The 26,292-nt window shown below is 36.0% G+C and overlaps 1 protein-coding gene and 1 pseudogene across 1 annotated transcript in view; both read left to right on the top strand.

The window, feature by feature from the left end:
• The window catches only part of DPP10 (dipeptidyl peptidase like 10), a 640,702-nt gene that overhangs the window by 63,268 nt on the left and 551,142 nt on the right, over window positions 1–26,292 (top strand). The window lies entirely within an intron of this gene.
• On the top strand, window positions 11,178–11,333 carry LOC122228887 (annotated as a pseudogene).

Genomic DNA, 26,292 nt, shown 5'->3' with positions numbered 1-26,292 from the left:
AAGGAAAAAAGTTAAAACTTAAAATGATAGAATAAATATCATTGTACATCCTGCAAAGGGTAAAGGTGAGAGTCCAAGAATGGACCCAGGGTTTCATGTCTGGATTTAAGAGGCTTTTCTTATCTCATTCTTTTGTAGTACGTGTTCCACTTGGCTGATGACCATTTCCTCTGACTCTCTGATAGTATCATCTCCATCCAGACTCTCTCTGTCAAATATGTCACCTGACAGCAATGCAAGCTGTTGGCAGAACTCATCAACAAAGCTTGCATTCAGTTTCACTTACTCTTTGACAGAGTGTATATGATAAGCATCCTGTCACTTAGAATGCTGTTGTCATTTGCTGGTGTGCAGATTTAGTTGTCATGATGAAGTGAGCAAATTCTGGTAGTGGGTGAGCTAGACTCACTAAGTAGTATTTTCTGTCACAGTGTGTTTATCATGCACTATTTGGTGCATTCTTTACTAAGAAACTTAATTACTTAACAGCTCTAGATATATATCTTTGTGAGTTGTATATATGTGTGAATATATGCCAAGCTGTTTTGTTGCATTTGACACATTTCTGCAAAGACACTGTGAGAAAAGGAAGGCAATGAGACCTTCTGTTTCTGTTTTGAGTCAGAAAAGCTGCCACTTAGTCATCATGTGGTTCTCTACTATATTTCCATGAAAATAATATCAGACATAGTAAACCTATGTTTTTAAATTTAATACTTAAAAATATACTGTCACTCTCCCATAGCAAAACAAAACTTAACAAGCATGAACAAAATCTTCAAAATGTCAATGTAATATTGTGTTAGTAATCGTATTTGGCTATGAAATACTTAATGCTTTTCAAATGAACTTCACTGAACACTTCTATCTCTAACAGAGTTTATTAAAATGCTCATTTTGATTACTTATAACTGTTGTATCAATTTAGTATTTCCAATAGTAGTTAGAGTAAGCACAATTTAATTAAATATCTTGGAGGAGGAAATTGATTTCAGAGCAAAAGTTGCTGTTTGAAATTACTTAATTGGACCTCAGATTTTGCTTGTTAATGGAGTTACCTTTGTATATCCAATTGTAATAGTTTAAGCTATCCATGTGGCATAATGGATGTGTTCCTGTCTATAGAACTACAAATTTCAAGTAAGTCAAAACATAACAAGAAATCACCAAACCAGAGCACATAAATATTGACTATGGATAGCAAAGCACATTTCATATTTATATTAAAAGTTGGAAACTCCCTATAAATAGCCATGTTCCCAGGACATTCTTATATTCTCTGAATGCGGGGAAACTCTACATCTTGCTTTATTATGCCATCAAAACAGGTGGATGGGATTGATCTTCTAAAGATTAAATTTTAAATTGTTGTTTAAAGTTCTATCTGAAGTATGATAGACATCCTTTTTCTCAAGTTACATAAGATGTGTTCTGGATAATCTGAGTTATGTGAAGATGTAAGATTCTAGGAATTTAAGGAATTAAATTGTATTTTTCATTTCAGTACAGATGATTTTTAGCAGAAAACAATTTTTGGCAAAAAATTATTTACCAGAGTGAGGTTAGGTTTCAGAACACATGAAATCATTTAGAAACAATTCTCTTGCAGTAAAGAAATTTGCTGATTCTTCCATGTGGAATTCAAACTCTTTTCCTTTTGTCAAGTTTATTGAGATGTAATTTACATACAGCAAAGTTCATTCTTGATAGTGAACAGTTCTCACGTTTGTCAGATGCATATCACAATTAAAATATAGAAGAGTTCCCCAAAACTCTGTGTGGGCCCTCTTTGGTCACCTTCCATGATTATCAGTTCTTCATAGGAACTGACATGTTTTTGTCTATAGTTTTGCCCTTTCCAGGTTGTCATAAAAATAAAATCATACAATACGTAGGCTTCTTTACTTAATATAATGCATTTGATTTTCATTCATGGTGTTGTATGTATCAATAGTCCTTTAGTTTTGGTGCTGAATAGCATCCCAGTGTATGGATATACCACAATTTGCTCAGCCATTTTATGTTTTGTTTTTTTTTTTTTTTTTTTTTTTTTTTTTGTAGGTAGTGTTCCTATCATGAACACTTACCATTCTATTAGCATTCTAAATATAATTTTGTGTACTTTTTTTTAGGATTTTTCTAATAAACTCTCATTATTTTAGTCTCTGGAAAGAGGGAGCTTTATAAACTTATTATATTATTGTAAACATTTACATTTTAGTATTACATTTAATGAAAAATGAATCATATTAGAAGAGATTATGTTGAAATCCTCAAGGTCTGGTAACACTTTATTGGTTGTACTTTTTGGGGGATACATTTTTGGTATCAAAATGTAAAAAATGTGAAACTATAGACATATAAAGACTATGAGGAGAAAACTCTGCAGTGCTCTAACACTGCTTATGGTTTGCTGGAAAAGAAATACAGTGAGTACTTATTTCAATCTCTAATGTCTGTACACTCAGACCCAAGGATTGAGAACTAATGACTTAACCTGAAAGTTTTAAAAGTGAGATGAAAATTAGTTAAAATTTAATTAACTGAGTTGGGAGAAGCAAGCTGACGCTATGGAGTGTGGGATGAGAAAGATGATTCAGTATTCCAAACATTAAAAAAAGAAGGATGAAAACTGTAATTTATTATTTGAACTCACTTCCTGGGAGTTCTCTACTTTTATTAGCCTATATACAACCATGTTTCAAGTAGAATAAAAACTGAGACATTTAAAATTCTGCAGTAGAAAAGTTGCATGGATCTGTAGACTAAAAAATAAATTACTTGCGTATAATTAGCAATCTAAGTTTATGAAATACAGAAAAGTGGGGCACCTGGGTGGTGATTTCAGCTCAGGTCATGGTCTTACGGTTCATGAGAAATAAATAGATGGTAGATAGATGGATAGATAGATAAAATAAATAAAGAAACATTGAAAAATTACAGAAAAGTAACTCTAAACTCAGTAGCTTAAAACAAGAATACATATTTTTTTACCTTTATTAAATCTATGTGAAAATATAGTAACATGCTTTCTACTTATAAATGAGTTTGCCTGTCCTATGACACACATATTTCTAATATTTTTGTTATTACTCCTCACATATTCCCATGAAGAATTTTGAGTATCTCATTTATACTGCAATTCATATTAATATTTAAGTTTTATTACAAGTTATATGTTGATTTAGAACTAGAAGGGAGTTTAGAAAAGATCCTAATAAAACACCTCATTCTTCTGGAAAAAAAAACAAAAACAAACAAAAAACAAAAGACAAAACAAAACCTCTCTCTTGAGTAGTTAGTGAACAGAAGAATTCCAAGGTTAGAAGAGCTCCAACTCTCAGTTCTGATGAACTTCTCCTATTCCTTATTGCATCACTAAGATAAAATGAAAATCACCAGAAATAATGTTCTGTACTTTTGTTTGGAACAAACTCTTTCATTCAAGAAGTAGAGACATATTAAGTAAATCTGGCCTCTTGGTTCACTTTTTTTCTGTAATTCTCCTCTTGCTCTCTCCTCATACCCCCAGAGCCATTACTGTAGGTCATTCCCACCCTACCTCTTGTCAGACCAGTGGTTCTCATACTTTGGTGGCTGTAAGCATCATCTGGAGAGTTAATGCACACAGAAGCCCAGGCTCATATGGACAGGACCTTTAGATTTGTACAAATTTTGTGTATGATTTTTATGCTCACTAAAGTTGCAGGCCTTAGAGTCCTACGTGTGCATCCGCATGGGCCCTTCCAGTCTTTCTCACTCTGCCTAATCAAGAGAAAATGCTTTGGTGGGCAGTCTTTGTAATGCCTAGTCTATTTTTGTTGTTGTTGTCCTAAATCAGTGTCATTGGCACTCATTGGACAGAGTCACACTTTCTGCCTTAGTATTTAAGAACCCTGGCCCAACTTTCTAGCCTGTGTCCCTTTACTTCAGCACCACTGAACTCCTTACCTTTGGGAGGCAATATTAAAAGTGTGGTTTCAGCTCTTGAAGACTTGACTTAACATAGTTACTCTTAATAGAAGTTTTCTTGGCTTGCATTTTTTCTTTAGAAAAACAACAGCGACAGAGCTTTTTATGAGCTATGAATATATGTAATATGTTGAGTCTGGGGACAAAGGCACTTGAGTTAATCTGTGGGTACTTATATGGCAGGCTCATCCCCAAAAGTGTCATGTTGTCCCTTTTCTGATTATTTTGCTGATGATGTATCAACTGACCCTTTGGTTTGAGTTTGCACATAATTCAATACCCAGGTTTGATTTCACAGACTCCCTAAAGCCTTTTATGGCTTCCTCAGTGTTATATATTCTCTTCCTCCTCTGCACATGTGTACAATGGTCATGTGGCCACTGTTATGAAAGAAATTCTGACAATGTGAGTATATTTTCTACAGTATCCTCACACAAGGCAAATAAGCCAATTTTATTCCTTTTCATAATCACTGCACATGACAAGCTCCCTAAAATGCATATTGAATTCAGTGAATACACTCATTTTGAGCTCTTAATCTGTATAGCATTAATATTTCCCAATAATCATAATAACAGCTGCTGGTTCAGTAGTTAATATGTACCAGCCTTATTAAGAATGTTATGCATATATCATTGGATATCCTTAGAACAACCACACTGAGATGTAGGTTTCTTAACTCCATTTTAAATATAGAGCAATTTGAGACCCAAAAAAGTTAAGTAACTTAATTTGTTACACTAGCTGTTAGGGACCAGAGCTGGGTCATAAATAGAGACACCTACTAACTTTATTGAAAGTGTCCATGATCATCTTAATATTGGCTGTAATTATCTTTTTTTTTTTTAAAAAATGAACTTAAAATGACAAAGGCAGTAAGTAAGATATGACTATCTCGACATATCTTAAAGGCTTACAATGAAAGAATTTATTCTGTAATACAAAATCAAAGGTGATCTTCCAAACAAGATCAAGGGTTATAATTGTGTTAGACCACGTGTGTGTGACATTTGTCTATGTGCAATTCAACTGCGGTTAGACAGGTGGTATTATTTTCTCCAGTAACTGCTTCCACTGTGCTTTCTGAAAGAAAACAGTCTGATTCCGTATTTCAGGCACATTTTGTTATATAAAGAATCTCATTTTTTTAAGACCTGGTTCTAAGACGTCATCTAAAGATGCAGCCCTGAATATGATTCTTAGTTCTGTCCCTTCCAACCCACTACAGGCTAGACCTGACTGCATAGGCATCTTTTGGGTTGCCGAAGTCTGTTATTTCCCCACCCGCTTCCTCTGTTCCCTACTTTCCCTTCTGGTGTTCTATTTTATAGGGAACATTTCAATGTGAGTTCCCTCTGACAGTACATTTGATAGCTCTTAGAGACTTTGGGCATCCCCTCTAGGGTTTCCTGGCATGGAGACTCTGTTTCTGCCAAGAGCAAGTCCCAGCAGAGCCTGTCACAGATGGGAACCTTTCCCCAGTTTGCAACCCTCTTGTGGTGTGCATAGGATCCTAATCTCCACGTAACTTCTATAGCATCCTCTGACTGGCAAAACTCATATATCTTTCCACACCAAATGTGGGAACACAGGCTCTCCTTTTCTCTACCCCACACACATATACCCTGTCTTTGTTCTTCTGTCTCTCTCTTGACCCTTCTCCTGCCACAACGGTAACAGGTGGCTTTGAAACAAAATTTCAGACATGAGATGTAAGGTAATCCACAAATCAGTAAGAAAGGAATGGGGGAAATGCTTTCATGTTACTTCAACCTTAAAGCAAGAGGTAAATTCTAGTGATGGGATGGAGTTGGAAAAATGGCTGGGTTTTTTTTTGTTTTTTGTTTTTTTCAAATTCAGTCATTCCTCAGCTTTATTATCCAGATCAGTATTTATCATTTTTATCTCTGGGCCAAAGTAGGAAATGCATTATGCATCATAATTAAATTCTCTGCCTCTATCCCTGTCTTCTATGCACACAGACCTCTGAAATATTTTTTTTTAAACCTAATATTTTCCTAGGGGGCCTGAGTGGCTCAGTCAGCTAAGCATACAATTCTTGATTACAGCTCAGGCCGTGATCTCACAGTTTGTGAGACTGAGCCCTGTGTAGGTCTCTGAGCTGACAGTGTGGAGCCTGCTTGAGATTCTCTCTCTCTCCCTCTCTCTCTGCCCCTCCTCCACATGCATGCACCCTTGTGCACAAGTTCTCTCTCTCTCTCTCTCTCTCAAAATAAATAAATAATAAAAAACCAATACTTTTCTGTACTACATACCCTGCACTATAATTTTGGTTTCTATCAGTTTTCATTCATTCCTATCAGTTCATTCATTCCTATCAGTTTTCCGGACATTTATTTCATGACCCACTAACCTGATTAGATAACCTTTGAATGGATCAAGTTCCACAACTTATAAAACAAGGCTGTAGAAGGTAAAGACTAATAAACATGTTGGCCTTTCTCTCCCTGATACAATGGATTCTCAGATCAACAGCTGGACCTTTCTAAAATTTGCCCTGAAAATTTTAGAATCTTAATCTGCAGTTTTCTCTGCTGTGATCCCTGCACTACTGGGGAACATTTAGAGCTAGGAAAAGAGCAGCGGTATGTCATGGCATGTGCTCATCGTGGCCACTTTGATTGGTGGGTGGCTGGGTGTGTGTATGTGTACTTATGTTTATTAATACAATTTTATTGTTTTCCCTGAATGTGACAATAATGTATACTCTGGAACTATTTTTGAAACATATAAATGAATAAATTACCCACTCTTACTCATACAGAGTAAGCACTATTTCAGATCTTTCTCAGACCCTAGACAGTACACGAACTCACTCATGCACCCTTGTATTTTAGTAGTCTTTTTATTTCTGCCAGGGCTTTCTTGATTCTAGAAGTTGCTCATCCTGGAATATGACCTTGACATAAAAGTCAGCTCTTTTTCTGAAGTTTAAACTGGCATCTCCCTATTGCCTTGAAGGGTAGATTTATGCTTTCTCTGGGATAAGAACATGATCTTTAAACTCTATTAGCCTTTCTCTACCTCTCTCTCATTTAACATGAAAATGCTTGGGTTTTTCTTTCCAACTTTCTTTTTTTTTTTTTTTTTAGCTTTTATTGTATACTTGCTAATTTTATTCTCAGTGTGACCTCTCAGATATCCACAGGGAAAGGCAAATTGCTCCAGAAAACCCCTGTGCAAGGGGAAGTTCAGAAAACAGACTTCTCTTTGTAAGAATAATATGGGCTGGAAAATGGTTCACAGGGGCACATAAAACCCTCTGGATACCAAGAGTGAAGGAGAGTAGACGTAATGAACTGGACAGGAAAAATAGTAATAAAGACTTTGCCTCAATCATTTTTAAGTAGTTATCATTTGAGTTATTGGGGTGTGGGTCTCTGGTTTCCAATTTGCAAAAGCAAGAATCCATAGATGGAGGGATACTGTCTGGTACAGACTCATTTAAAGCATTGCAATTCCATTTTAACATCAAGTTGCCTTACTTGATTATTTCAAAGCCAAGAATAGGATGCCAATTCCTGAGTGCCCCAGTTTATCCTAAAGTTGAAATGTAATGCTGTGACCCCAAGAAGTACATTTTGTGGATGGCTTTGTCAGTGCTTGGTTTGGTCTCATGGGCAGTTTCTCAGTGAATTGTTTAAATTGCTAAGTGCCAACTATCATTCCTTATCTCAAAACTAAAATTAAAGCTTCACTCTTTGCAAAGGAGTACACCAAAAAAAAAAAAAACAACCAAAACAAAACCTATATGCATTTCCCCTTTTATACACGCACACTCTCAAAGTTCTCTGTCAGTGTCCGTGATGACAGTTGTAAAGGTCTATCAAGTGTATTTGCCTGACACGATGCTAAACATTCTTGTTAAATCCTCAAAACAGAATTTTGAGATAAATATTATCATTTTTTTTACAAATACAATTAAAAAGATTCGAGAAGTTTCTTACTGATCTAACATGCTGGTAGAGCTTTCAACCCAAGTTCTCAAGAATATCCTCTGGGCGTGTGCTAGTGTGCAGGTGCCCTTTGCTAGTTAATAGTAGATACCTTTTCAGACATCTGGTCAGAATCTTGTAGTTGTTTAGTAATAATGAAGAGGAAGATGAATAATGAAGAGGATCAGCTAATCCTTCAACCAAGTGATTTCCCTGGTCCTCTTATTTCCAGGCAACGTGTTTGTGTTAGTAATAACTCCCTAAGCAAGTGTCAGGGGCTCTCATTTGCTCCCATTTCTAAGGCAGACTTTACTAACAGATCATAGCAGTCTTTCCAGTGGAATCCTTCATAAACAGCACTTAAGCCACCCATCAGCAATCAGTTGTGAGTGACATCAAAATTGAAACCATTGTGCCATTCTGGCCTTCTCCCATCCAATGACTCTTCTACTCTGATGATTGAAAAGTAAGTTTTGAATTTTTAACTTGAATCTGTAAGAGATAGGTTGATTTGCATCAGGCACTTATTAGGTGTTATGCAGAATAAGCTGGTCAACTCATTGGATATCCTTTGTCATGGAAGGTAGATTAAGTTGGCTTTCCCTATTAACAAAAACAACAGTAACATCTTAGTGTTACAAGGAGTTAAGAATATTAGGAAAACGCATTACATCTATATTCTCTATTTTAGGATTTGACTTGAACAACTTGAGTTCAAAATAAAAATCTCATTGTTTTCCTTGCAACCCCTTAATGTATAGCATCTAGCAACAACCACCACAATAATTTTTTTAAGTTCATTTATGTATTTTTTAAAGAAAGAGATAGTGAATGAGTGAGGGAGGGGCAGAGAGATGGGGGGTGGGGAGGTGGGGAGACAGACAATCCCAGACAGGCTCCACACTGTCAGCACAGAGCCCAGCATGGAGTTCCAACTCAGGAACCCTGAGTTCATGACCTGACCTGAAATCAGGAGTCTGATGCTTAACCGACTGAGATGTCCCACAGCCACCACAATAATAATAAAATTTCCTGCCTTCCTACTGTGAAGCTAAGGTCTTTACTGGCTACTCCCTATGCACTCAAATGCAATTTTCACAAAAATCTTATGTATGAATAGAGCCAAAATAACTACAATTTAACCTTCGGTAATATAGCTAATAACTAGAAAATCCTGAGCTAAATACCAGATTGCTTCTCTATCTTTAAAGCTTATTATGATACAATAGAGAACATAATGATAGTAACAACTTTTCATAGCAAATGAGCTAAAATGAGCAGTTTTTCTAGTATCTCCAAGACTTTGTATGAACTGCATGTTTAAACATTTTGCTATATTTTAATATTTTGATTATCCTTGGTAGCTGCAAATTTCCACTGTCTTTTTTCTTTTTCTTGAAAGAACACAACCCACCTCATCTGACATCCTCAGAATCTTGCTTTGTGTAGATTATTGATATAAAATAGTAATACACTTACTCATAAATATGTTCTTAGATGTTGTGATTAGCAGTGAATCAGCAAGAGCTCATTGAACTCCCTCTCCTCCCCATCAACACTGGTGATGTTTGTCCTGTGAATTCTGTAGTCCTGGCACCATAATGAAAGGTATATCCAAGCTAGCCTTCTGCCACCAGCCAAGCCACTTCCAGCTTCACTGACTTTTCATTAGACCTATTTTAGTTTCCTATTATATAGGAACACTTGATATTTTGGAATAGAACTGTCCTGACTTACATTTCATCTATCTGTTAATTGTTCGACTTCCATCGAAGTCGATCAGCTAATCCTTCTGTGCCTCAAATTTTATCTTGAAAGCAGGGAAGTTCTGGTCATAAAGTTGCCATAAAAATTTTAATATATTCACGAGAGATTCCTTTGAAATTATGAGGCTCATTGACTGTTATTACTATCCCAGGGACTACTATGAGGTAGACAACACATGGATGTATAATTTTAAATAGTTAAAAGAAAGTAAGACAAGTAAGACAAACTTGAAGGGACAATATTTAATAGAAAATTATTAATATTTATTATGTAAATCCTTAATGGTATTTGGTGACGTTTCTATAGCTTCACATGGACTTACTGTTTTTCACATAAATTATAATACATATATACATACATATATTCTATATATATGCATGCATACACATATGAGAGTGTGTGTGTATGTACATAATGTTTTTTTGTGTTGTACTAACTACTGGGCATATATTTTGACTTCCAATTTCCTGCAGGTAGGAGTTTTTACCAATGTTTTGCCTTAGTAATATATGGAAAGTCATCTTGACAGCCTTTAGCATTAGTTTCTTGGCACCAGAATGCCTTATTGCTAAGCAGGTGACAACTATTTCTATTATAATTGTGGCAGCATCCTATTTTTAGTACCAATTTTGGTATAAGATCAATTATACACATTAATCCTAGTGATAGAACATCTTAGTGACTAAACTTATAAAGCCTGGTAGTTCTGTTAAAGTCTGAAAATAAAACTATGCTTAGGTTAAAACAAAACAACATAAAAAAAAAAAACAAAAGTAAGGTTTAGCAAAAAATATATTTTTATTTCCTCAGATTTTCATGTAATTATATATTTTTTTATATGTGCTATAGTAACATAAACTGTAAAACTGGTCACCTGGTAAAGAGTTACGTTTTGATAACAGAAGATGAGTGAAAAATCTCATCATAATCTTTGACTTAGTTAATGGCAGCTATGGAAAACAATATACATAAGTTAAAAGGCCATAACCCATGCCACCATCAAGTATTTGATTTATCCAAATTTATATCAAAACGTCTATTAGCTCAAATGTTGACCTCTCTTCTTTTTTCCCTTCTTATTTCTTTACCTACTTCTCTCCTCGTAGTCACCAGACAATGCTTGTGGGCAGTAAGAAAAATATTAGCTGGTGTTTTCGAACAATAGCTATGCTTGGCTGGATGAGGATTTGTGCAAAAAGTAGTTAAATGTGTTGGCTAAAGTGGATAATCTATGGATCAAGATAATACTCGAGTTTGGTTTACTACTTATAGTATCTGTCTTATTATTTTGAATTCAAAATTAGTTTTAAGAAAATATTTTAAGATTCAAGTCTTTAATGTGTTGGCTACTTACTAATCTATCGAAAGTGGCATTTTGAAGTAAGAAACTAAATGCCATACAATAAATAGATTAAAAGCCCATTTGATATTAAAAAAATAATTCTGTGAATTTATTTTTATGTGCTTTAGTATCAGAACTGAAGCTTTGCGCAGTGGCAGTATCGTAGCAAGTGAGGTTTATCTGAGGCTTGATTATTGCTAATAGTATCAAAACTGAAAATAAAGCCTTGTCAATCTATCAATATGTAAATAACTATATTAGTTATATATATGAATGTCCAATATGATACACAGGTCTTTTAAAATCACTTCCGCAATTGCTATAAATTAAGCCATATTGATAGCATTTTTTTTTTTTTTTTTTTTTTTGCCAATATGAAAGTAATATAAAAATGTTTCTGGGAAAAAAAAAAAAAGAAAAAGTGTTTCTGGGGGTGCCTAGGTGGCTCAATCGGTTAAGTGTCTGCCTCTTGGTTTCTGCTGTGGTCACGATCTCATGGTTTATGAGTTTGAGCCCTGCGTTGGATTCAGCACTGACAATTAGGAGCCTGCTTTGGATTCTCTCTCTCTCCCTCTGTCTCTACCCCTCCCCTGCTTGCATTCTCTCTGTCTCTCTCTCTCTCTGTCTCTCAATAAGTAAACAAACAAATAAATAAATAAACTTTAAACGAATGTATCTAGCATTATAAGAATTGCAATGGAGGGAGCCTGGGTGGCTCAGACGGTTGAGCGTCCGACTTAGGCTCAGGTCACGATCTCACGGTCCGTGAGTTAGAGCCCCGCGTCGGGCTCTGTGCTGACAGCTCAGAGCCTGGAGCCTGTTTCAGATTCTGTGTCCCCCTCTCTCTCTGCCCCTCCCCTGTTCATGCTCTGTCTCTGTCTCAAAAATAAATAAACGTTAAAAAAAAAAAAAGAATTGCCATGGAGAAGTTAGAATTTAAAGCCATAACAAATAGCTTACATAATTAAAACAATTTTGTATGTGGTAAATTGTTTGGCCTGGTGGTATAAATATTTCTTAATGATTCAAAGTAATAGCTGTGAACAACTTGTAAAATGATAGTGTGAGAGAGAATGCATTGTATTTAAAAGCTGGAGTGATAAATACAAAATCTTGCATAGCTGTGTATTTAAACCTTTCTTTGTGACAATTCTGAATACATTTTAGTGGGATTAAAATAAAGTATTAGCATAGATTTTATAGCAAGTTGATCTTTGAACAACAGGGTTTGGGGCACTGACCTCTGCACAGTTGAAAATCTGAGCATAACTTTCAACTTGGCAAAAATTTACCTACTAATAGCGTACTATTGACGGGTAGCCTTATCAATAACATAATCAGTCAATTAACCATATTTTGTATGTTTATGAATCATATACGGGATTGTTACAGTAAAGGCAGCTAGAGAAAAGAAAATGTTAATAACAAAATTATAAGGAATAGAAAAATACATTTACAGTGCTATGCCTATATTTAATGAAACAAAGTCCATGCATAAGTGGTTGCATGCAGTTCAAACCTATGTCTTTCAGTATCATCTGTATATGCTATTTCCTCCCATCTGTATCGCAAGACCCTCTCTCTTTACCTCTGCTTTCAGATTTTATTTCACAGAGTTCTAAAAGTTCTGTGATGGAATAGGAATACTTGCCATATTAATACATGGTAAGTTTTTTCTCTTATAAAACTCAGTCATAATAGGAATAATAGAATGATTCTCATGGCAGTTTTAAAAGTTTCTTAATGAGGGGCACCTGGATGGCTCAGTCAGTTAAGCATCTGACTTTGGCTCAGGTCGTGATCTTGCAGTTCCTGAGTTTGAGCCCGTCATGGGGCTCTGTGCTGACAGCTCAGAGCCTGGAGCCTGTTTCGAATTCTGTGTCTCCCTCTCTCTCTGCCCCTCCCCCACTTGTGCGCTCTCCCTCTCTCTCTCTCTCTCTCTCTCTCAGAAATAAAAATAAAACATTAAAAAAATACTAAAAACATTTTTTTTTTATATTTCAGGTGTATCTTCTAAGGTTTTAAAACTGAATTTTGCACCAGTATTAGTTTCTCTTCATTTCTTTTTGTTTTTGTTACGGTGTAATTGACATAACATTGTATTAATTGCAGGCAAATAACAATTCGATATTTGTATATGTTGCAAAATGATTACAACAGTAAGTCCTGTTAACATGTCTCGCCACAGAGTTTACAATTTTTTTCTTGTGATGAGAACTTTTAAGATCTACTCTCCTAGCTAGTTTTAAATATGCAATACAGTAAATACAGGATTATTAATTAAAGTCACCATTCTGTATATCATATCACATCCCTATGACATTCATTTTATAACAGGGAAATTTGTGCCTTTTAGTCTCCTTTGCCTCTTTTGCCCATACCCCACCTCAGACAACCACCAGTCTGTTCTCTGTACACATGAGCTTGGTTTTTGCTTTTGTTTTGTTTTGTTTTGTTTTAATCCTACAAGTGAACTCATACAGGATTCATAGTTTTCTGTCTGACTTACTCATTCCATATAAGGCCCTTACAGTCAATCCATTATGTCACAAATGGCAAGATTTCATTCTTTTTTTATGGCTGAATAATATTCCACTGTATATATCTTTGCCACATTTTCTTTATTCATTGATGGACATTTGGGTTGTTTCCATGTCTTGACTATTGGAAGTAATGCTGCAATGAGCATGGAGGTGTATATATATATTTTTAATTAGTGTTTCCAGGTACAATGGCACTGTAGTGATACAGATGAATCTCACAGTTTGTCTTTCCTATTTAATTAATGTTTTGATATAAAATACACTGTAAGAAGTAATAAGCATGGAGCACCTGAGTGGATCAGTCGGTTAAGTGTCTGACTTTGGCTCAGGTCATGACCTCACTGTTTGTGAGTTCGAGCCCTGCATGGGGCTCTGCACTGATGATGAGGAGACCTGCTTGGGATTCTCTCTCTCTCTCTCTCTCTCTTTGCCCCTCACCTGCTTGCATGCTCACATGCTCCTTCTCTCTCTCTCTCTCTCAAAAATAAATATTAAGAAAAAAATGAAATATTAAAAGAAGTGAATGGGGAGCACCCATTTACTCAGGAGTAACCATCTGACTTTTAATTTGGGATCAGGTCATGATCTCACACTTTGTGAGATCAAGCCCCATGTTGAGCTGAGAGCACAGACCCTGCTTAGGATTCTCTCTCTACTTCTCCCTCTGCCTCTCCTCTGCTCATGCCTCTCCTCTGCTCCTCTCAGAGTAAATAAACTTAAAAAGAAAAAAGAAAATAAGTGAATGATCAGGGGAGTTCAAACTGATTAGGTCTATATGAAGTGATCAGAAAAAGCTTTGTAAATAATGATGTTTTAGCTGGACCTCAATAATAGGTAGCATTTAAAAATCTAGGGGGAAATATGGTGCATTCCAAGAAGAGAAAACTTCTTAGACAAAGTAATAGTAGCCAGTGAGCAGCAAACATGCAAAATGTGGCTTATTTTCAGTAAGTAAGCTGTTTTAAAAGAGAAGTTAAGACAAATGAGGTTGAAAGTGAACTCTGATGTCAAATCATTGCCTGCCACACTAAAAAAGTATCTTAAAAAATTTTGTTGGTTTATTTTTTTAATGTTTATTTATTTTTGACAAAGAGAGAAACAGAGCATGAGCAGGGGAGGGGCAGAGAGAGAGGGAGGCACAGAATCTGAAGCAGGCTCCAGGCTCTGAGCTGTCAGCACAGAGCCTGACACGGGGCTCAAACTCACAGACGGTGAGATCATGACCTGAGCCGAAGTCAGTCGCTCAACTGACTGAGCCACCCAGTCGCCCCTTGTTGGTGTTTTTAAGCCAAGTTGTTATATGATATGATCTGAGAGTTTAGAAAGAAGTTACTGCACAACTTTTGAGTTACACATTTTTTTTTGAAACAAGCTTTACAGAAGAAGGAGAATTCAGGTCCATGGACAAATCATCAAAGAAAAGGAACTTTACTTTTTTTCCTTAAGAAGTGCCTAGTTGACATGAAAAAGGTCAATCTGGTTCCAGGAGAGGAACAGTAAATCTCTGGGGTCAGGAAGGGTGCTGTGGTGAATGAATAGCTTCATAAAAATGATACAGCAGTCCTGAATGATGGTGATTATAGTTGTTGTGTATTACTATGATTATCTTGTATTTATTGAATTTTTGCAACGGGTGAGTTACCAGACAGTAAAGAAGTATGTTCACTAGCTGATCAAACATTGAAAAAGAATAACAGAAGGATAGTCTTTTGACCTTTGAATTCAGTATTTAAGTATTTCCCAAAACCACTAGATTTTTTTTCTTCCTGTTCACTGTCTGCTCATAGTCCTTGGGTGCAATACTTGCTCATGTTAGAATATATCCCATGATCCAGATCTTTTTCTTAGGCACCTTCCTGGCAAGGTCTGATTTTGCAGGCAGTGTGCATTGTTTAATTCTTTTGTAAAATAGATATATAATGTCCGACTTTAGTGAGACAGACTTTTCACTTTAATTGAATTTGCTGCACAGCTTATCTACCATAAATCTTAACTGAGACACAGATCTTACTTTTTGTGACAGAGGTTAAAATTTAAAGTTTGTGTTGAGGAGAGAAACTCATACAAGAGTTTGGACTCTTGGACTACATACAAGATCTGTGAGGAGAAAGGTCTAGAGGGAAGGGAGAAAAATGGAATGGAGATGTATCTATGGGGCATGTACAGAATAGGGAATCAAACAGTATGAACAGTGGAGACAACTATGAGTCCATGGGGTAGGGTGATGATAATCACAGCTCTCAGAATATTTATATTCACTCTTCTTAGGGTCTTAGAGAAATTTCCAGGAAAAAAAAAAACTGCTATGAATGCCAACCTAATAACAGTTTATTTTCCGAAACTGTATTTGGTAGTTACTGGCAACTAAGAAAGGCTTGACTTCGGCAAACGTGCTATGAGATATCTCATTCCCATATTGGCTAGCAAAGTCCTCTCTCAAAACTTCTGTGATTATATTAATGAAGGGTAGTAGCATGCTATTTCAAATATGGTTTCTATGGGTAAATGAGTATTCAACACCAGTGAAATGCCACCATTCTGTATGTCCAAACTGTGAAAGTCCTGTGTGCTATGAGAGAAGCTTCCACAAGCTGGGACTTCTTTATGGCAGCAGTAGCAGGAGAGTGAGAATGAGATAGGGTCAGAGATCTGCTCCAGAAAAGTATTTCATGGCTTTCTTCTCTTGTGGCTTTGGAGGGGTATGCAACTGTGGTTACTGCAAAAAAAAAAAAAAAAAAAAAAACAACACAGTTAGAAATAATAGCAACAGTGGAAGCTACCCAGGGCAGGTCTGTGTACTTTGGGAAATGAAGTACTTGTATCTGCTCCTTTATCTTGATTGAAACGCAAAACCACTTCAACCACTTTTCCCTCATTTCCAACAGCTTCACTAAGAAAAGCTCTACAGCTTTCTCTAAGAAAAGTTTTGAAAAGTAGGTGTGATTGGCCTAATTTTATTAATGACCATTTTAAGGCATATTGAGATTGAGGCTGTCACTGCTAAACACAGCACCTTTTTTTCCCTAAATACCATATCTCACAGATATACACACATCTTGCTTTTCTGCCACCTTTTAAAACTGTCTCCATTGTCTCTGTGGGAAAAAAGATTTTTGTATAATTTTATTAGAAACCTTTTATTTGAACTCAGAATATCCCAAATCTTAGCTCTAAGTTTCTTCAACAAATATCTATGAGGGCTCATAGAAGTGCAAAAGCATAAAAGAGAGAAAAAAAACCAAAAAAACAAAAAACAAAAAAAGTAGGGAGTGATGTCTGCAAAATGACAGCAATGTTATTTCTAGTGTTTGCCCCCACCCCGCTCCCCAGAACATTTATTTGAACACTATCCACACATAAAAACACCTTCATAAGAGCTAAAAATACCAGCTGAGAGAATATAGCACCTATGTGAAGCACAGAAATAAGAAAAGCTTCAGTGAGGAAGGCAGGAAAAATAGATTCACATTGCCCCCCATTACCTCTCTCCCAAGCCTGGCTACCCATCACGGAGAGAGACACCTTCCCTGTGGGGAAAGGAGAGTGAAATAAGTGTCCAACTTCACAGCAAACCACAGAGCCAGCCTGCACAAGCACTAGGTCAACTACAGATGCCTTAGGTGTTTCCCTATGGGCTGTTCCAAACGTAGGTTCTAGGCTCACCCAGGTGTCTGCCAGCTCTTGTGGCCCCAGGTACCTTGCATGGCCTCTAACAGCTTTTAAGACATCAGGCTCTTGGTAGGATTCCACAAACCCAGATCCCTTGCCCAGCCAGGTACCAACTAGCTCCAGCAGCCCCAGCCAGCATCAGACCCCTCCTGGGGTAAATCCAATCCTGGTACATCTCATGGCCTTTCAGCTCCCATAGCTGTAGGCAGTAACCACAGGCTTGCAATCAGCCCCATGGACTTAGGTTCCTGGCCAGAATCAGTGTTACAGCAACTACTGCAGCCCCAAACTCCAGGCATTCTCCAACAATAGGCCAGGCCTTATGGTCCTGGATTTCACTGACTCCCTCAGATATAGGCTCCTGACCCTCCACAGGACCAGACCCTGCATTCTCCATGGCCCTACATTCTGGCTCCCACAGATACAGGCTCCCAGCCTGCCACTGTGCCAGACCCCTAGAGACCCAACCTTCAGGTTAGTCACCCAGTTCTCAGTTTACAGGCTTATTCCATGACCCAGGCTTTAGGATTGCTCTTGTGTTAGACTGGTCTCCATTGTCCCAGCTTCCACAAGGCTCTTAGAAAATTAGGCTCCTGACCTGTCCTGGTACTAGAATGGCCTGTGCATGCCCAGATATTCGTTCCATCTGAGTGGTCCTTGGTATATAGATAGCTTCTCTGGATTCAAGATCTAGGTTTACCCATGTACACATAGATAATAGGCCCATTACCACAGACTTAGGTGCCAGGCCTGTCCAATGAACCCAGACCCCCATCATGTACCTATGCACCAGGCCTATCCAGACAATAACTTTAGCGAAAGCCCACCCATGGATGCCACCAGATGGCTCACCTCAAATCTCTGGGTGGACTGACTAATGAAGGGCTTTACTTCTTGAAGCCACTGTGTAAAGACTGAAGAGGTGCCTACTTTAACAAATGCATAAACGGCAACCCAAGGACACAGGATCATGAATAATCAAGGAATAAATACCAACAAAGGAAACAAAGGGGCTTCTGATGGGCTCAGTTTGTAGAGCATGTGACTCTTGATCTCAGGGTTGTGAGTTCAAGCCTCACGTTGGGCATGGAGCCTACTTAGGAAGGAAGAAAGGAAGAAAGAAAAAGAAAAGAAAACTAATAAAACTCCAATGACTTGTCCTAAAGAAATGGAAATCTATGAACTGTCTGACAAAGAATTCATAGTAATTCTCTTAAAGTTAGTGAACTATAATACATAATGATAACTAAATGATATTATAAAAACAATTCATAAATAAAATTAGAAGTTCAGTGAAATAATAGAAAGCATTAAAAAAAGAAAATGGAGATCCCAAAGTTAAAGAATACAATTATTGAACTGAAAAAAAAAAAAACAAACAAAAAAAAAAAAACAACAGAGAGCTTCAACATCAATTTTTAACCAAGGTGGGGACAAAAACAGTGAACTAGAAGATAGGTCATTTGAAATCATCCAGTCAAAGGAAAAAAATACACACACACACACACACACACACACACACACAACACACTGGTAAAGGTAAGCATATAGTCAGGTTCATAATATTCCAATATTATAAATGGTGATGTGTTGGTTACTTAACTCTCATATAAATATTAAAAAGACAAGAGTAGTAAAATAATTATAGCTACAGTGACTTGGTAATGGATAGACAATAAAAAAGGAAATACTGATATAAAAAATTTTAAACGTGGGGAAGGCAGTAAAAGTTTAGAGTTTGTATACAATCAAACTGAAGTTGCTATAAACTTAAAAGTAGACTGTAACAGGGGACAAAAAGGTTATTATAGAATTATAAACAGATCAATATGTCAAGAGGATAACACAACTGTAAATATATATGCACCTAATATCGGAGGACCTAAAACTGTTAAGCAAATGCTAACAGATCTGAAAGGAGAAATAGACAACAAGACAAAATAGTGGGGAATTTCAATACCCCATTTTCAACAATAGATCATGTGGTCACAAAATCAATAAGAAAATAATGGATTTGAACTCTAATTAGATCAAATGGACCTAACAGACATAAACAGAATATTCTACCCAATAGCAGCAGAATGCACATTCTTCCCAAGCATACATGGAACATTCTCTAGATACATAGTATGTAAGGTCACAAAACAAGCCTTAGCAAATGTAAGAATATTGAAATCATACCAAGTATCTTTTCCAACCACAATGGTCTGATGCAAGAAATCAGTAACAGGACGACACTAGAAAATTCACAAATATGTGGAATTAAACAGTACCCTACTGAACAACCAATCGGTCAAGGAAGAAATTAAGTAGGAAATTAAAGTATATCTTCAAGCAATGAAAATAGAAATATAATATACCAAACTAATGGGATGCAGCAAACACAGTGCTAAGAGGGACGTTTACATAAAAGGGGCATGTTACATAACCACATAAACTAAGAAAACAGATAATGAACAATCTAGTTTTACACCTCAAGGAAATAAAAATAGATGAACAAAGTGGCTCAAAGTTAGCAGATGGAAGAAAAAGAAACAAACATCAGAGTAGGAATAGGTGAAATTAGACCAGAAAACAATAGTAAAGATCAACAAAATGAATTCCTGATTTTTGTAAATAACAAATTTCACAAATCGTTAGCAACAGTAACAAAGAAAAAAAAGGTGACTCAAATTGGAAATGAAAGAGGAGACGTTACAAATGATACCACAGAAATATAAAGGATCGTAAGAGACTACCATGAACAATTGTACACCAACAAATTGGATCACCTAAAAGAAATGGATAAAGTCCCAAACACACAATCTTCCAAGACTGAGTCTTAACTAGAAATTTGAACAAACTGTTAGTAAGGAGATTGAATTAGTAACCAAAAACATCCCAACAAAGAAAAACTCAGGACCAGATAGTTTTACTGGTACATTCTACCAAACATTTAGAGAAAATTAACCTCAATCATTTTCAAACTCTTCCAAAATTTAAAGAGGAGGAAACACTCCTAACCTCATTTTATAAGGGTAGGATAACCTGATATAGGAGCCAAATAAGGACACTACAAGAAAAGAAAGCTCCAGGCCAGTATCTTGATGAAGATAGATGTAAAAATTGTCAGCAAAATACTAGCAAACCAAATTCAACAGCATATTAAAAGGCTCATACACCAAGATCAAGGGGACTTTCCCCTGGAATCCCTTGGTGGTTTAATGCATGAAAATCAAGAAATGTGATATACCACATTAATAGAATGAAAGTTAGAAATTATATGATCATCTTAATAGATGCAGAAAAAAAAACATTTGGTAAAATTTAACATCCTCTCATAAAAACTCTCAACAAGTTGGGTACAGAAGGAATGTGCCTGAACATAATAAAGTCCATATATGAAAAATCCAAAATTCCCAATGGTGAAAGTTTAAAAAGCTTTGTGCTAAGACCAGGAACAAGATAAAGTTCCCACTCTCATCACCCCTATTCAACATAGCACTGGAAGCAATTAGGCGAGAAAAAGATATAAAACCTGCCAAATCAGAAAGGAAGAAGTACAATGATCTGTTTGCAGGTGATTCAACCATGTAAATGTGTGTGTGTGTGTGTGTGTGTGTGTGTGTGTGTGCGCGCATTTTGATCATGTAAGGACTCAAACAAAAAACTGTTGGAACCAATATACAAATTAAATAAGATTGCAGGATACAAAATCGATATGCAAAGTTTAGTTGTGTTTCTATACCCTAATGATGAACTATCAGAAATATAATAAAAAGGCCCATATATAATATCATTAAAAAAAATACTTGGAAGAATTTTATCCAAGAAGGTGAAATATCTGTATACACAAAATTAAAAGGCCTTCATAAGAGTAAAGATGTAAATAAATGAAAAGATAGCCCATATTCATCTATCAGAAAGTTAATATTGTTAACTACCCAAAACAATCTACAGATTTAATGCAATCTCTATCAAATTCTCATGACATTTTTCACAAAAATAGAAGTACAATCCTAAAATTGATGTGGAACCACAGAAGACCTAAAGAAAAAAAGAAAGCTGGAGACATCATCCTGATTTCAAAGTTGATTATAAAGTATAGAAATCAAAATAGTATGGTCTTAGTACAAAGCTGACATATAGGCCAATTGAACGACATTGAGAGCCCAGAAGTAAACCTGTGTATGAATGGTCAGCTAATATTTGACAAGGAGCCAATAATACTCAATGATAAAAAGATAGTCTCGGGACGCCTGGGTGGCTCAGTCGGTTGGGTGACCGACTTTGGCTCAGGTCATGATCTCGCGGTCTGTGAGTTCGAGCCCCGCATCCGGCTCTGTGCTGACAGCTCAGAGCCTGGAGCCTGTTTGGGATTCTGTGTCTCCCTCTCTCTCTGACCTTTCCCCATTCATGCTCTGTCTCTCTCTGTCTCTAAAATGAATAAACGTTTAAAAAAAATTAAAAAAAGGAAAAGATAGTCTCTTCAATAAATGGTGTTGGGAAAACTTGATATTCACTAGTTTTTACCATAATAAGAATGAAATTGGATCCCTAGCTTCAGATCCCTAGTTCTCTGCTTCAGGTTCTGTGTTTCCTTCTCTTGCTCTGTCCCTCCCCCACTTGTGCGCGCGTGTGCGCGCGCACTCTCTCTCTCTCTCTCTCTCTCTCTCTCACGCTCTCTCTCACGCTCTCTCTCTCTCTCTGTCTCAAAAATAAATAAACATTGGTGTGCCTGGTTGGCTCAGTCGGTTAAGCATCCAGCTTTGGCTCCGGTCATGATCTCAGGGTTCATGGGTTTGAGCCCCGCATCGGGCTCTGTGCTGACAGCTCAGAGCCTGGAACTTGCTTCAGATTCTGTGTCTTCCTCTCTCTCTCTGCCCCTCCCCTCACTCACACTCTATCTTCTCTCTCTCTCAAAAATAAATAAACTTAAAAAAATAAAATAAATAAACATTAAGAAAAAATGGCAATAATGTGATGAGATAGAGGCATTTAACTAACCTAATTGCAATAATCATTTCACAGTTTGTATGTGTATCAAATTATCACACTGTGCAACTTAAACTTATACATGTTACATGTCAATAGTGCCTCAGTGAAGTCAAGGAGAAAAGAGAAAAGAAAGAATAGAGAGTATTTAAGGACATAATGGCTGAATACTTCCTAAGATGTTGAATAAAGTAGAAATTCATGAGTATATGCTGATAGAAATGGAAGGAAAGAAGAGATGGACAGAGGGAGAAATAAAAATAAAAAAGGAAAGAAAGAAACCCTTTATTGTAGAAGGGAAAATACTATATATACAAGGAATGATGTTTTTAAAAAAATTAAGGGCTTAGATTAGTAGGAGACAGTTTAATGAGGAAAGTTTATTGATATAATCTTAAGTGTCTTATCACAAAATGCCTTTTAAATGCCAATAATGCCACTGTACGGGTCAAAAAATCAGATAGACATCATTTTAAATGAGTGATTAGTGTTAATGTCACTATAGTTGGGATAAACTGACATCATTGGCCTCTGGAAAAGATGCACTAAGAATAACACAGCATTGTGTTAGTGATAGTGCTACAAAAACGTATAAAGAATCTAAATGTAAGAAAATATCACATAAATGTAGATTGAGATGATTTTATAAAATGGCCAGTGTTCTTCAAAAATATCAATGTTAAGAAAGAATTTGTGGAAATGTTTCAGAATAAAAAAAAGACAAAAGAGATATGATAACTAAGGGAATACACAATACAGGATTGCATCTTGGAAAAAAAATGAGAACCATATAGGATGTTATTGGAAAATTGATAAATTCTGAATTTGTACTGTAAATTAGGTAATAATATCCTATCATTCTGAATTTGATAAGTAATTCTTACTCGTACTTCAGAAATACAGGGTATTTAGAAATAAAAAGTAAGAAGGGGAAAGAATTAGGAAAAGTAATAGAATGTAGAAAATAATTATTTACTCTGATGTACGTACTCCTCTAGGTGTAGTTATTTTCCAGTGTGAATTACTATTTACTGAATATTGACCCCATGTAGAACCCTGATCAAAATAGCCAGGGGTCATAATAAGTATAATAGAATTTGCTCTTACCTTCAAGATGGTTACAAAGTAATGGACAAATACAGATTTGTAAAATGTCCCAGACTATTTCTGAAGAGTTAGAATTGAGAATGTGACAAAAGAGCAGCCTTTGAAAAAATATTTTAGATAGATTTTCTTTGAGCAGTCCCACCCTCCCTGTATCAGTAAAGAAACCTATATAGAAAATTGCTACAAGACAAGGGCATTCAAAAAAAGAAAAGTGAGAAACAAATCAAGAAACAGACTTAATTACAGAGAACAAACTGATGGTTATCAGAGGGGAGATGGTAGGGAATGGGTGAAATAATTGATGGGGATTAAGGAGTGTGCTTGTTGGGACCAGCACTGGGTATTATATGGAAAAGTGTTGAAATCACTATATTGTACACCTGAAACTACTATAACACTGGATGTTAATTAACTGAAATTAAACTAGAGAGAGGGAGACACAGAATCTGAAGCAGGCTCCAGACTCTGAGCTTTCAGCACAGAGCTCTGACTCGGGGCTCGAAGCTGTGAACTGGGAGATCGTGACCTGAGCTGATGTCAGAGGCTTAACTGATTGAGCCACCCAGGCCCCCCTGAAAGATTTTTAAGCTTGGGCACCTTGGTAACTCAATCAGTTGAACCTCTGACTTCGGCTCAGGTCATGATCTCAGGGTTCCTGGGTTTGAGCCCCCTGTCGGCCTCTCAGCTGTCAGCACAGACTCTACTTTGGATCCTCTGTCCCCTTCTCTCTCTGCCCCTCCCCCACTGGTTCTCTCACTCTCTCTCTCTCTCTCTCTCTCTCTGTGTGTCTCTCAATAAATAAATAAATAACTTACAAAAATAAAAATTTCTTATTCCTATGAATTTTGTATTGTATCACATATTAGTATGACACCCTTAAACAGACTCCAGTAGAACCCTCTCATAAGACCACATAATCCCATAAATTACAGAATTAATGTGTTAATAAAGCCAACTTTCTATCTGATCCATAAATTTCTTTCTAAAATAGATTATTATTTTTAGTTATTATGATCTGACCTTTGTTTACTAATTTGTTCAGTGAAAAGTGTATTAAAATATATATTTGGGCATAATTGGTCATAGATACAAAAAAAACCAACCTCTCATTTTTTCCTTCCTATGTGAGTCATGTTTTCAAATTATTTAAATAATTCCAGTGAGTGACTTTTACTTAAATTATTTGGATAATTGCATCTATTCAAACTTGACCTTCTTGGGTATTGACCTATCAGCCCAGAGGACTACATTTGAAATAATTATCAAATTGTTGCTTAGTTAAACCATAGTTTAACTCAGAGACTCTAATGCTTCATTGTGTTCATTTTCTATATTCTGATCCTTCTTATTGATTAATTATGATTTATGGAGAGCAGCCTTTTTCTTCTGTGTTTACTTGAATCCACAGAGACTTCCTTCTGTAAGAGGGGAACTTTCATAGATTTGGTGCTTACTGTAGTTGTTGGTTCTAAATAATTAAGGTTTTTATTTTAAATGTAGTTCTACGCATAAAGAATTGTCAGAATTTTCTTTAGGTACTTGAATGAAGTTGCTTAAATTCTTCAACTCTCCAAAATCTTAATTGGGTTTCTCTGGTGTAATGCTTTCTTTCCCAATTCCTTTCTTTGAAATGAAAACTCTCTTCTAACCCTGTAGCTTTTGAGGATTTGCTGAAGGCAAAGTTGTTAGCAAAGATTTTTATTTCTGACTTATGGTTCCAACTTTCTTTTCATTTCAATAGAAAGAATGCAATATGTCCTAATAACCGTTTTATCTGCAATGGGTGAAAAACTGAAGTAGAAATTCTATCATTTTCAAATAGATGTTTGTTTGTTTTTTTTTTTTTCAGTTAGAAAAAACTGTGGTCTACATTAATCCATTCAAAATACATGTTTGCTTTCATGATATAATATATATTGTATTCAGGTTTAAAATTATTTACAAGGATGTTTTTGAGAAAATAAAGGCAAAGGAACTGAATTTAAAGTTATGAAGAATTCTAGAAGAGGTTTCTGTTCAGGGAAGGAGTCAAACTGAAAGAGAGGACACACATAGGATTTCAGGTGGAATTTAAGAATTTGTAGCCTGACTTTTCTTTTCCTTTTTGCTTTTAGTATTATTTCTAATCCTTAAATGAAACAGCTGTCATTAAAACTTGAAAACATTTCTGTTTAAAAAGCAAATATGATTTATCGATGCCAGAAGCATCGATAAAACCAACGTACTTTCAAGGTAATTTTGTTTGTGGTGGTACAAAGAAATAGAATTTGTTTTGTTTTATGGGTCTGAAATTAATATATTATGCAGAAGAATTCCAACCAAAGACTTCAGCAGGTCTACAGTGACGATTCTGATAGTGGTGGGTGTTCAACTGAACACCCACTGTGTGCCAGCTACATTCATTTTTGTCTCTTAATTTTCATGGCAACCCACTGAAATAGTTATCATCCCTGTTTTATAGATAACAAAGCTACTCAGAGAGTTTAAATAACTGATTGAAAAGTAAGAGAGTAAAGACAAGAAACTAGGAATAAGTAAAATTTGAAAAATGTTCAAATTAAACTTGTAGAATTCTATCTGGCAAATTCTCCATAGTATTTAGTTAAATAAAGTATAATTAAATTAAAGGTGAAATTAAATTGAATATAAAATAATATTTAATAAATAAATGCATACTCAAATTTTAAATGAGAAATAGATTTCACAGTGAAGGCACAATTACTCTGTTTCTAAAAATGTGCATATAGGTTCAGCCACATTTATCAGAACACCACAAATAATAATGGTTTAAGCAAAGTGGATCCTTATTTCTCTTATAAAACAAATCCAGAAGTTGTCTATTTCCTGCATGCTGCTAACACTTATGTTAAAATTGCTGCTGGAGTTACAACCACGATGTCATGCATTCCAGGTAGCAGAAGGGAGGGAAGGTGAGCAAAGAGACATGTTTCAGCTGTATGTA

The sequence above is a fragment of the Panthera leo genome, chromosome C1 (genome assembly GCF_018350215.1).
Source record: "Panthera leo isolate Ple1 chromosome C1, P.leo_Ple1_pat1.1, whole genome shotgun sequence".
In the NCBI taxonomy this organism is placed as follows: domain Eukaryota; kingdom Metazoa; phylum Chordata; class Mammalia; order Carnivora; family Felidae; genus Panthera; species Panthera leo.
This window is presented reverse-complemented; position numbering and strand designations above follow the sequence as displayed.